The following is a 14,334-nucleotide window of genomic DNA, read 5'->3' on the forward strand; positions in this document are numbered from 1 at the left end:
CTCAGGCCAGGGACCAATAATAAACTGAACACTTGCACACATGAACACACACAGACACGCATACACTCTCACTCTCACACACATATCCACACAGGCGCACACATACCTACTACACACCGTTACAGCAGGCTTTTCTCAAGGTGGAAGAAGCCATTAACGGAATCTTATTAAACCATAAAACAAGAGCGAAGTTTTCTCCGCTCCATTGACGGACCACAAACCCCTGACTCTTTAAAGTGATGCATTTTTCAAGTCTATTTAAAAACCATGTCAAATTTGTTTTTAAATCAATATTCATTCCTATAATGTGCAGCAGTGCTCTGGGCATGCCTCTCTCGCTCTCTCTCTCTCTGGAAGATTCATGGCAATCTGAGAGGTCCACACAGCACCCTCGCATTCCTTCACTACTTTAGAAATAAAACAAAAAATACCATAATAAAGATGAATGGGGAAGGAGGGAGGGATCAATAAAGATATCACTATACTTTAAACAACAGATCATTCTTAAGGACAAAGGTTTATAAATAACTGTTCATGGGACAATACTGGGGCAATACTGCGGTTATGTGATGGGGTTGGGCTCATTACTGCATATTTTTATATAATTTTTTTGTTTTTCCTTTTTTTGGCTGGTGAGCATTAGAGTCCCCAGCCCAGAGCTACAGTGAAAGGGGCAGTGTTGCCATGTCCGCTTATTATAAGCGACTTTGAGCTTGTTTTTCTGTCGCTTATAAATATTGGTAGTTGCGGGTTGCGTTTTTTTGGGCTTGTTTCTAAAGTGTAATTGCTTATTTGGGCTTGTTTCCCACTGTAATTTAAACCAGTGGTTCTCACTGGTGCTCACCACACGTCGCGTTGTGAGTTTGTAGATCGGCTATTTTCAAATATCCAATGCTCATGTGGCCTAGTCGCTTCTTTTGGGCTTGTTTTGATAGACCTGTTTGCTTATTTCTTTCACAAAATCTGGCAACAGGGGGAGGTCACAGATGGGGCTAGTCCAAAACCAGCCATTAAACCTAGACTAGACTAAGTAATATTCGGTGCAGCAGTCGCCAGTGAAGTGGTGCAGTTGATGCAACAATACTAATTTAAGTTATAAACTTGTAATTAGTCCTAACAGTGCTACAGAAACATAAACAACCTGGTATGTATATTTACACTATTAATGTTGAAGTTTCCAGGCGTTAGCAACACTGGGCACGTGCAAATTGAGCAATGACATTATTTTTTCTTCAAATCTCCATTTTGCATGTCTACACGGTTCCACTGAAACTGATATTTTTGTCCGTTTACAAAAATCTCCATTTGAGTGAGTGAAAATGCCTTTGTGTGTGGATGAGAGGCCCAAATGTAGAGGAAAATGTGTGTTTTGCATACTATCCAAGTTAGCGTGGACAGGCCCTCAGTCACTATAAACAATATAAGCATCAAAGAGCTTTCTCTGAAAATACACTGTTTAATAAAATATTCAAAACAGAACAACAGCAGCAAATCATTTCTACAGGAGGCAAAATCCACCACGCCCGGGTTCGAGTCTCGGGCGTTACACGTGCCACATGGGCCCTATACAGTATGTCTGACAGTGAGTCCCCGGTTCGATTCCCAGCCAGCCAGAAAGACAATTTGCTGCATGTCAGTCTCATCTCATATTCTCTCTCCGTGTTTTCTGTCTCTCCACAGCACCTATCAAGTAACCAACTTTTTGTATAGGTGTTTAAAATGCAATAATAGTGTGTTGTCACAAAATCCCAAGGGACACCTGGATTCGTCTCACAGCACACCAGTTTGCCTACATTTGGGAACCACTGACCTGGAGTGACATACTCTGTGGCGTGTATACTTTTTGAGATTATTATTAAGTTCCTGCCATACTTGTCGGCCACTTGCTTTCTCCCCACCCCGATGCCCCCGTTACCTGACTGAGTCAAGCTCCACAGGCCACGAATATAATTTGAGTGAAGCCGATGTGCTTATGGCCCCCTCAGCGATGGCGGTCACTCATCTCCAGACTCTAGCTAAAGGGGATTTGAGGCTCCACAGGTCTATCAGAGACATTATTACCATGTGCTGTCAATCAGCAAGCACTGCTCCCCCAGCCTAACGCTGGTGTGGCTGTGTGCTTGGAGTCCTCTGTGGTTGACAGCACAACTCAATCTCCCCATCAAGAGAGCACAGGGGCCTCATCTACCCACCACCGCACATTATAATGGTCAAGCTGGTAGAGAGATGAGCCCCATACCGTTCTGTCTTTATTTGTCTCTCTGTTGGGGTTTATAGTGGACCCTATTAGGGATAAAACTGGCTTTATGGACTGGAGACAAGCCGGTATTCATTTAGTGTACTTTAGCACAAAAGTATATTTAAATACAGTTCATGTAACTGCTCGCTATTCACCAATAGGTAGTTAGTGCTTGCTAATATACTATAAGTGGACACATACAGTACAGTATGACCTACTCTAAATAACTACATTTAAAACTACAATTAGCTATTTTTATAGTACCTTAAGCATGCCTTCACAGGAAATGTAGAGTCTAGTTCTAAAGTTCACCACATAAACCCTAGCGTCCCTATTCTGGGCATGTTATAGGTGAACATTTGGCGAAATTAGCCTTTCTATAAGAGCTTATAGATCAGATCATTTCTGCGAAGAGATTTGGTGTAGAGGGAAAGAAGGAGGGGTCCAAGTATAGACCGATGGGGGACAATAGTCAACACTATTTCTTCCCATCTTCTGAATTCAATATTTCAATCTATCAATATAAAAAAATATACATTTCTGGTTCAGTTCAATGACAGAAAACCTGAACATACAAACACAGAATCACTCAGCTTGAGAAGCAACTCAGTGTTTTGTTTTCTGTATGTGTGTGTGTGTGTGTGTGTGTGTGTGTGTGTGTGTGTGTGTGTGTGTGTGTGTGTGTGTGTGTGTGTGTGTGTGTGTGTCAGTGTAAAGAAGGAGGCGGGCCTAGTGTGGACCCCTGGGGGACCCCGGTCAACGGTGCACGTATATAGGATTTAAGTGGTCAGGAAATTAAGGTTGCCCTTATACTTCAGAAACCTAGATTTGCAGGAACTCCAATTAATATTGTACACCTCCATTTTTGTTCTATTCATACCCCCCCACCCCCAACACACACACACACACACACACACACACACACACACACACACACACACACACACACACACACACACACACACACACACACACACACACTCAGCATTGCTGCGCATTTACATTTTTCGCACACATTAGTCAGCATTTGACCATTATTCACAGTCACACGTTGGCCCATTTTGCTGTTTTCTAACCCCACCCCCTTGTGCATGACAAATTAGCGATATGGCTAAATTCACTATAGTGAGTGAATTTTCACCACTTTCAACCCTTTTTTGTGCATATCATTTTAGGCAAAAAATACAGCAAATACAGGGCAACGTTTGTAGCTTGTACACTGGGTGAAAAGCAATGATTTTGGGAGGGTATCCCTCAGGCATACCCCTGATACTTAAGGGAGTATGTGTGTGTATGCTGCCCTCATTCATTAATGTACCACCTCCCACATACCTCCCACATATTCAGGTGTATGTACCATTTCTGAGACCTTCATTTGCATGTCTGCCAGCAAGGACCTCACACACCCACCCCTCCCACCCCTCTCACCCTTCCACCCCAACCACTTCTGAGCATGTGCAGAAAACTACATTTGATTGGAAGCTGTGGCTTATAACCCCACCCACCCACCCCACATTCTGCATGCTAATTCTTGTATAAACCCCCTAGTTTATACCCCCCCCCCCCCCCTCAGTGGGAAGGGTGGTTTAAAGCCCCCCCCCCCCCCCAGGGGCTGTGGCTTGTCCCCCCCCCCCCCCACCCCCAATGGGAGGGGTGGTTTATAGTTCCCCCCCACTACCTGCACTAATTTATATATATATATATATATCCACACACACAAACAATATAGAAAAACACATAGGCAGAACTCATGTAATTATGTTTATTGATCAAGCAAAATAAATGTATACAAAACAATGGAACAGGAGCACACAGATAAGGTAAACTGTTTCAAAGAAAAGTATTTTGTTCCAGGGACCCAGAAGCAAAGATTTGAGTTAAAAATGTTCACTCTAAAAAATATATATTCAAATATTCTGAATCAGAATCAGGTTTATTGTCACATCACAGGTTTAATTAAAAAAAGTGGGTGAAATTTGTGTCTATATACTCACACTAGTACCTGAGATAAGATATGTGCATGAACATAGCAGCAATGTATACTGTGCATGATATACTTATGGACGTTAGTTAAGGTGCTTGGAAAAAAAAGTTAAAAGTCAGTGCGTTATACACAGGATTACGGTGCAAAATGTCAGTGTGTGTCGACCGCATAATCCACATAGACTGACATATAGTCAGCAAGTAGTGACATGAAGAAGAGCAAAGAAAAATAGCGGGAAAAGGAAAACAAAGTCACTTGTAGGCTACTCATGTAATCCACGGTGGCTGGGTCCAAGGAAGAGCTAAATCCAAGTCATGTGTCCCTGGTATAATCCACAGGAAGAAATACAGAAAATAAAGAAATATATTTTGTTCCAGGGACCCCAGAAGCAAAGATTTGAGTTAAAATGTTCTTCCTGCTGGAGGGCTGAAGATCCAAAATGGAAGTCCATCTTTGGAGTTGCTCTGTGTCCTTTTTGGAGATGATCTCCTGAACTTTGGACTGCTGGAGGGCTGAAGATCCAAAATGGCAGTCCTTGAAGCCTTGAAGAAAAACAGAAGAAGAAAAAAAGAATTACAATTAAACCACAAAACCACTGAAACCGGAACACAACAATGTTAATACAATTACCACACTCTACCACACTACTGTGTGTGTGTGTGTGTGTGTGTGTGTGTGTGTGTGTGTGTGTGTGTGTGTGTGTGTGTGTGTGTGTGTGTGTGTGTGTGTGTGTGTGTGTGTGTGTGTGTGTGTGTGTGTATTGCCTGCTGACTGTCTGCTGAATCTTCTGCTGAAAACCAAGCCATTGTCCTGCAAATTGCAATTTATTCTGGAGATTACCTGTTAAAACTCCGAAAGGTCCTCACACATGTACCGCTGGGTGCCAACAACTGTAAAATAATATAACAGCAATTACAACTCAGAAAACTTCAACTGAAACAGGAGTGCACAAAAAAAAGTTAAATGAAGAGTGTGGGTGTGTAGTACCTTATAAAACTTCCTCGTCAACAGTGGGGAAATCAATGGAATTCTCCCTGCAAATATCATTTTAGGGGTTAGTGGGATGAAGCAATGCTTTGCCATTGTATTCAATATAGCCACAGTAAAGACAAACTACAAAGCAATCCAACTTTAGTTACTAAAATGTATAAAGTCTGTGTATTTTACTATACTGCATTATGCTGACAAATTAAATCATGGCATATGAATTGACTAGCTACTTGACTAGGCCACATGTTTTAAAACAATCTGAACTCATACAGGTAAAGGAACACTAGCCTACAACTGATCAAACAGACTGTAGAGAACTGATCAAAGTAAATACAATAAACAGTATAACCTACTAATGATTTACAATTAGATAAAATAGCAGCTTACCATTTACAAAGCTAGTCCAAAAACACCAACAGGCCAGCAGTACATGGTTGAGAAGAATGAATTCACCCAACCGCCCAAACAGTTCAAATGTTTGAAAACTCTGTTTGGACACATCTGATTGGATAGACACAAATGTTCCCCTCCCCACCATTTGAATGTGCATGTTAAATGTTGGCAGTCAGAGAGAGAGAGAGAGAGAGAGAGAGAGAGAGAAAGATTGGAAATAAACTATTTACTTAGTTTAGTTAGTTTTAACAAGTTAAACGTTACTATGTAGAGGTACTAATGCTTTGCACTAAACAACAAGCACAAAAAAAGAACTGACATTTTATACTTAAGTAAAAGTATCAATAGTGTAATGTAGAAATGCTCTTACTTGTTACAAGAAAAGTCCATTACATTTTGTTCTTTTGAGCACTACTGGGCCTAGACTAGAAAACAAACTAAATAGTTTATTAACCACATGACTGGTGGTAACCTGTATTTTTGGCAGTGATGGCAGAAGTACTCAGTTATTTTACTTAAATAAAAGTAGCAATACCACAATATAAAAATACAAACAAAATATAAACATAATAAAACAAGTAAAAGGCCTGTGTTCAAAATGTTACTTGAGTAAAAGTTTAAAAAAAGTATTGGCATCAAAATATACTTAAAGTACCAAAAGTGAAAGTATTAAAATGTTTGAAAATGGCAGATCTACAAGCTTGTAGATTGGCTATTTTCAAATAGCCTATGTATAAAATAGGGCTAAAGTGGTTAATATGGTGATAGAGGTGGAGCTCCTATTGTCTGAGAGACCTGAGACAATAGGGCCACTGAACCCATCAACACCTTTCATGCAAATGTTGTGCCTGCATGTAAATCTCTACCCCCCAAAATACACACGAAAACACACATAAAGTAAGCCTTGTTTGTGATATAATTTTAACCATTTAATGACCCTTAAACGTACTTGGTAAAAGTACAAAAGTATTGGTATCAAAATGTGTTCAAGTACTAAAATGTTTGAAAATAGCCGATCTACAAGCTCACAACACGACGCGTTGTGAGCTTGTAGATCGGCTATTTTCAAATAGCCTAGGTATAAAATAAGGCTAAAGTGGTTAATGTATGTTTTATAATGTAATCATTTATATCTGCAAAGTAACTAGTAGCTAAAGTTTTCAAATAATTGTAGTGGAGTAAAAGTACAATATTTGCCCCAAGACTGCACTCTGATCTCTCTCTGTGTGTGTGTGTGTGTGTGTGTGTGTGTGTGTGTGTGTGTGTGTGTGTGTGTGTGTGTGTGTGTGTGTGTGTGTGTGTGTGTGTGTGTGTGTGTGTGTGTGTGTCATGCTTTATTAGTATGTCCTTTCTGTAAACTAACACTGCTCACCTATGCAAGACCTAAGAACACATTTTTTTTTAAAAAATATTTGTATTAGCTTTTCCTTGAATGTCACAATGCAACTTTGGTTCACTGTTTCTCTCTCTCTCTCTCTCTCTCTCTCTCTCTCTCTCTCTCTCTCTCTCTCTCTCTCTCTCTCTGAGCCCCCCCCCCACTCTGAACCCCACACCTCCCATTGTTTGAACAAACCTCTAATTTACATATGTAAGGAAGATTCCCTAGCAGAGAAAAGAGAGACGCATATCCAGGTATCTTAAAGGCATTTTTAGGTAAACAGTCCTCTCCCGCATTCATTGAAATACTTCCACCAATCATTCATGTTTGGTGGGTGTATGCCTTGCCCACGTATCCAGGTATATCACCTTTTTCACCCAGTGAAAGAGGGGTTTATTTGTACCTGTGTCACTCATGCAGGTACAAGCACCAAACTGGTGGTGGTACGTGTTCCGCAAAGACTGTGCTAACACAACAATACAAACATAATGTTGCTGTAGGGTGGAGACCTCATACTGTATGTACAAATAAAAAGATTGCCGATATATAAGCTTGAAACGTGTCGCGGCGCATTCGAGCTTGTAGATCGGAAACTTTTGTTACTTTTGTGTGACACTGTAGCATGACAAAGAAGGGCATTCATTTATGAAAAAACATGAAAAGTTAATATATGGAGATATAATCTCCGGCACCGTTGGGCCGTTCGCAGTGAAACTGTGCACGCACACTCCCTGGATGCCAGAGCAGAACCTCTGCCAATTTTTCACATGGGCCTGTTATAGTGCCACCAGAAGGCACTATAACACAATTTTTTTTTTTCCAGATTACTTTTTCAGATATATTTTTTTATCATTATTATTATATATTTTTTCTTTCAATACATAAGGAACTTAAAGTATACTATGTTAGTTACATTGATCCAAGAGGGAACACAATCAATTGATTGATCATAACATGCTCTGAAAACCGTTTTATAAAACCAATAAGCCAAGTGAGCCCATGGTTTACCGTTTTGTTTAGGACAGGTAGGAGGTTGAAGGCACTCCTCATAAAAAGCCATGTCAGTGACTGTTTATTTTATTCTATTTCTTCGGTTATTTTTTAACAAACCGTCACAACACCTGTGCGTGTCACATGCAATATTAGATATCCACGTCAGCTCTGAGCGCCATTCATCGGCATCCACCCACCCTTCCCATTACCAATAATATGCACTTCTTGAGATAGAGATAAAAAAAAGGGGGATAAAGCGAATGTGGTTTCTTTGTGGGCCCATACTGTGGTGTGTAAAAAGGAGGGCGGATAATGAAATTCATGAATTGGAAATGGCTTAAGAGCAAAATAGAGGTGCTTATCGGCAATGCCACTGACGCGTGGATATGATGCCCGGGCTCGGCTGCTGCCTGTGTAGGCTTGTCATTCTCACAGGCGGAGGAGAGCAGAGTTTGGCTCTGCCGAGCGAGAGAGCCGGTGAGAGAGCTCCTCTAACACGAATGCTAGGAAGTGACAGCGTTATCGGAGCCAATCCCGTCCAATATGTTTTCTCTGGCACTCTGGGCGCACGCACAATATTGCAAACCACATTGTGTACTCATAAACACACATACAGTTAATATGCTAAAAGGAAACCACACACACACACAGACACACGCATACATCACATTTTGGCAAACAGACACATATGCGTCGTGCAAACTCGCATTTGTATACTCGGCAACTCGTACACATGTTGCACGCATTCTCCAATCATCAGCTATGATAACTAGTTCCTGAGTGTCATTATAAACACACAGATGGGGGAGAGACAGAGAGGGGGGAGGGGTTCTCTCTGGAAAATTACTGTCGAAAAGTGTTATGCAGATCGATGCGCTCTGCAAAATTACTGTTAAAAAGTGTTATGCAGATCGATGCGCTCTGGAAAATTATTGTTAAAAGGTATTTATGCAGAAACAGCATGCCCCCAGATCCGTCTTTTAAAAAATTCAATAAGACACAGACTGCTGTTTTGCGAGTCAGGTCACCTCAAGGTTCACCCCCCGCAGCTCAGCTCATCCCTAAACCATGACTAAAAATAATAATACTTGTTGATGCTGAATACTTAATTTGAATACCTGCCTTGCTGTGACAGGAGCCTCAGTGCTTTTGCTTTTTCACCCGAGCCCGAGATGACAGGGCCTTCTCAGTCGCCGTGGCCCCCCTCCTCTCCCTACGGAACTCACTCCCAACTCACATCAAAGCAACCTCTCTCCTTTAAAAACCCGCCCTCAAAAGCCACCTCTTTAGACTTGCCTTCCCCACATAATCTAATTCCCCTTTCTGTCATTCTAGTTTTGAACTCTTTGTTATTTTGTTTTGAGCCCTAATTTTCTCTTACTTGTTCTTTTTGCTTTAATAAATCTGTTTGTTGCGTGAAGTGACTTTGAGTACCGTGAAATTATATATATATATATATATATATATATATATATATATATATATATATATATATATATATATATATATATATATATATATATATAAATCTAGCAGTGGTTCTTAAACGTATTTAATAACTCTGAGAGTGTACAAATGGAGCGAAATGGGTCCATTTGGTTCCATGTGTACATTATCAGAGTTACAAACTTGTTAAGGGTCCATTTGGAACCCCCTCCGGGAACCCTGAGGGTCTCCGGACCCCACTTTAACAACCACTGTCATATGCAGTACAGTATTCATAATGAAATTTCCTCTCAAAATGTGAAGAAAAAAAAATGAAAAAGATATCCGTCACGGACACTTTGTAAAGAAGTGAGTTATTTGTTGACTTTTAGCTGCTTTCGTCTGGTCGGGGCTGATGTTCTGCGCGCCAGCGCCGATGTTATTGTCCCACAGCCTGTGTCTAAGAGAGAGAGGACTGCTTATCTCTCGGGTGAAGTCAACCACAATAGGCCTCGTCTGGCGGGCGCGGCACACAGGGTGACAGAGACAGATGCCACATCATTAAGGAATATTAGTGGGCTCTGCCGAGCAGACCCAGCTTCCGCAAGGCCCCGGGAACAGTTCAATAAGAGACAACACAGAGAAAGATACAGAGAGAGACAGAGAGAGAGAGAGAGAGATACAGAGAGAGACAGAAAGAGAGAGTGAGAGAGACAGAGAGAGAGAGTGAGATACAGAAAGAGAGAGTCAATGCCCTCAGAGGAGACACATAAGACCAGTGGTGGACAGTAATGGAGTACATATATCTTCATATAATTGGTCCTCACTAATGCTCATTATAATAGGTACCATTCTTGCCTACTCACTCTGCGAGTGTCATTTCAAACACGATTTATATATATTTTTTATTTTGTATTAATGCAAAAACACTGGCTTCTATTATAGCATGCTAACTTTCCAGGACTTTCTGCAGTTTCTATTAGCTTCTATTCTTCATTGATGATGTCACTGGTAGGCGGGTTTCTGAACTGTCCACAGCCCTCCTCTGAGACACAGAGTGAGTAGATTATATTATTGATTATTATGTTGTTTAATGTTCCCCCTAGAATATGGGTGCTGGGATACAAGTGGTTATCAAAAGTGGCATTTTAGAGTTTTAAGTGTATTTCGATTTTCGCGATAATGTTGTTCATCGCAATTATTTCGGCCGCAATAATCGTGCCATGAAGTGTTCATGACGTCCCATCCCAAGTAAGGACCTTCAAATCCTCAGTCTGCAACTGTTGGTTTTGTGACGGCTATTTTCAGTGAATGCTCTCGCTGACACTCACGAGCCAGCTGTAGCTTAACATTAGCTCAAGTATCTAGCCCGTGCATTCAATGAGCTGTGTAGTGAACTGTGGAATCGGAGTGAATTACATCACAGAGGGATCAGATATCTAAGCTATCAGGTCAACAACGAGGACCACTAGTCAGGCTACACTTACCTACACCACAGAAAATACTGAAGGGGTAAAAGAACCTAACTCAGGCATTGGAAAGTTCCCGGTTTGATCCCCATGGCTCCCCCATGGGTTATAGCATTGAAATGTCCTTGAGCAAGACACATAACACCTAACTGCTTCCGATGAGCAGGTCGGGACCTTACATGGTTGCTTACGCCATTGGTGTGTGAATGTGTGTGTGTGAATGGTTGAATGTAATGCACATTGTAAAGCACTTAGGATAAAATGTGCTAAAAGCATGTTTTATTTCTAAGCTTCCTGGTCTGGTTCGGTTCTGGCCGTAACACTCGTATGTCGTTGCTGTTGGACAGAAACCTTGTATCTCCATATTTAAACATTTGATGTAAATGAAATGCCCTACTTCGTCATACTTAGGTGTCACACAAAAGTAGCAGAAATAGCCGATCTACTAGATCACAACCCGTCCCGATCCGATGCGTTGTGAGCTACTTTAGTCTCTTTACTCTCTGTCCTCGGTTTGCTTTTTTTCTCCTATCCTGTCTATTCAGAAGATTGAACTATGGCAATTAAAACGTTTTAACTCTGCATTTGTTTAGATTTTTTTATTTTACTTTGTAAGTATGACTCTAGTTAACCACTTAACATACATTTCAATAACGGGGGTCCCCCACGGGACTGTATACTTGCGGCCCTTCTTTTTTCCCCTCCACACCAAATCTCTTCACCGAAAATACAGTAGCTTCATCTACAAGCTCACAGCTTGTAGCTACAAGCTCACAGCTACAAGCTACGAGCTCACAACTTTGTAGGTCGCGATGCGACACGCCGTGAGCTCGTAGATCGGGTATTTCCGCAGAGCGTTTGCCTATTATGACATGATGCCCAGAACAGGGATGCTAGGGTTCACGTGGTTAAATTTGTCAAAACGAATCTGAAGCGGCAAAGAGTGAGCGTTTGCCTGGAAGCCATACGTCACATAGAGCCCACCGCATGCGGGGCACTCATCAAAGACAACACTAGCTACAGTAGGCTAAATATTTACACGCGTGCCTCGGGGACGAGTTGAGATTATGAAGAGAAAGGGGGAGGGGGGAGGGGCTCCTGTAACAAGATCAGAGGGATTGTCAACTGGTAATGGAGGCAGGTCCTGACAAAGGAAAACATTCAGCACACCCAACCGCAACCCCACACACACACACACACACACACACACACACACACACACACACACGCAATACAATTTTTTTATTACTATATTTGTGAGGACATCAACATTTCAGTACGGCTTTGAAAATAGCTGAAAAAGTTGTGAGCTTGTAGATCGGCTATTTTCCGTCCTGTATAAATCAGGCATAACTCTAACCCTGACCCCTAAACCTAACATCTAAATGTCTAATCCTAACCTACAAGTGTAAGCCTATAACTCCCCAAATCTTTTGTAACCATAACACAACCATTTCTCTTGTGAGGACCTGGAAATTGTCCTCACAATGTCTATTTCTCAATTTTTACTGTATAGGCTACTTGTGGGGACATTTGGCCCTCTCGAGTACAGTAACACAGACACACACACACACACACACACACACACACACACACACACACACACACACACACACACACACACACACACACACACACACACACACACACACACAGAGCCCTGGGACGGGGCAGGCCTTTGCATACAACTCAGCCCCTGTCTAATATCCTCACAGCCGAGGCTGAATGGCGTTATTCACCTGCAAGCCCCATTGTTATTCAAATATACGGCATTGTCACTGTGCATAAAACCTGCCATCAGCCCTGTGACGTTTTTATCCACAGCGACTTAACAGTACAGCTCAGCATCCCTGCTCAAGGTCAGTGGGGGACAGTTACTATGAGTACTAAGTACATTTACTTGAGTAATGTACTTAAGTACATTTTTGGAGAATGTTTGTTTTGTTTTTTGCAAGCTGATGATATCCACTCGCTACATTTTAAATAGAAATATTGTACTTTTGACTCCACTGTATTTAAGGGACTCATATGAATTATTATGAATGAAGAACTTAAGATCTTAAAATGTTGTGAAAATAGCAGATCTACAAGCTCTCGCAAAATGTCACAGATCTGATATTTTCACTATTTCTGAACATTTCTGAAAATGTACTTCATTTGTACTTTTTAATATGTGGTTATTTATTACTTGAGTATATATACCACTGCTCAGGGTCACTTCTATATAGAAAGAGAACGTGAAGTCACACCATTGAAAGTAATAGCTGAAAACCTCACAAGATGGCGGCACCTGTCCATTGAACGCCATTGAATGGTTCCTCATAGGAGACATGGCGATGGCTGAGTGACACGCTGGCAGCTGCAGGGACTGACCCTGTGTTATCTCTGCAGTCACCAGCGTCTCTGTGGCCAATACGCCATCTAGTCCATCCTCAGTGGTGGTTCTTAAACATTTTCATGTCAAGTACCACCAAATTGATATGGACTTCATTGGCCTGGGAAGCCCCATCTGAAATGATTTTGTGACCAGGGACCCCCACTAGAGAAGATTATTATAATTAAAGATTAATTAATTAAAGAAATAAAATATTCTTGTTAAAAATGTTACAAATAATTTAAAATGTTTCTAAATCTTTCAAGACCCCCTGGAACCCCCTCAAAGATACCTGGGGGACCCCGGAACCCACTTGGAGAACCACTGCTCCAGTCACAGGACAGAAGCAGTCTCTGTAACCAATAAGCCGTCCTGTCTAGTCCAGTCCATCCTCATCATTGTCATCATCAGCCTCTGTGGTCCCAACTTGTCACATTTATGACAAAGGTGTATAGGGAATATAGAGGTAAGTTATCATTTCTGTATTAGGGGCTTCCATGACTGGGGGATTATAAAACTCAGTGCCATGACTCGTTCGTCATCATACATAACAGTGCAGGTCAGCTGACCATGGGACATCAGATCGGATCAAAAGTGATGTTGACCTTGGGACGGTGTCCGTTGTGTTCCATCCATCTGTGCTGCCACAGACTCTGAAGGTTCATTTATATTATGCTGACTGATCTTCAAGCTATCGTGTCGTATTGCAGTGCTAGCTTGAAAATCGGTTATTTTCGGCAAGTGATGCCGCTGTGCGATGGCTCGTAAATCGAGGTTCAAGGTTACAGTAAAAGGTAGAGTAAAATATTTTTTGTTCAGATATTATAGCAGCATTAATAATATGAATACTATAATAATAATAATAATAATAATAATAAACGAGGAAGAAAAAATATACAATAATAAAAAGAACTAATCAAGAATAGCAGTAGTATAAAGAAAGATAGCGGTTTAACTGTTGTCCTAGTGCTTAAGCAGCAATAATTGCAAATATCATACATTATAAACATCTGTTATAAACATGTAAAAGCTGTACAGCAACCTGTGCCAGTGTCCTTGGTGCTGTACACACAGGCTGCCTCTGACCCC

The 14,334-nt window shown here is 41.2% G+C and overlaps 1 protein-coding gene and 1 long non-coding RNA gene across 3 annotated transcripts in view; both read right to left on the minus strand.

Annotated features, from left to right (window-relative positions):
* Nucleotides 1–14,334, minus strand: part of cacna2d2a (calcium channel, voltage-dependent, alpha 2/delta subunit 2a) — a 278,517-nt gene that overhangs the window by 208,765 nt on the left and 55,418 nt on the right. The gene's annotated exons all lie outside the window — the stretch shown is intronic.
* Nucleotides 4,050–5,688, minus strand: LOC311048280. Its single transcript, XR_014601078.1, has 4 exons — nucleotides 5,601–5,688; nucleotides 5,211–5,257; nucleotides 5,064–5,113; nucleotides 4,050–4,765 (listed from the first exon to the last, which is right to left on the minus strand). It is a non-coding gene; the product is annotated as an uncharacterized lncRNA (long non-coding RNA).

Source organism: Gymnoscopelus microlampas (genome assembly GCF_963454915.1).
Source record: "Gymnoscopelus microlampas genome assembly, chromosome: 7".
Taxonomy (NCBI): Eukaryota; Metazoa; Chordata; class Actinopteri; order Myctophiformes; family Myctophidae; genus Gymnoscopelus; species Gymnoscopelus microlampas.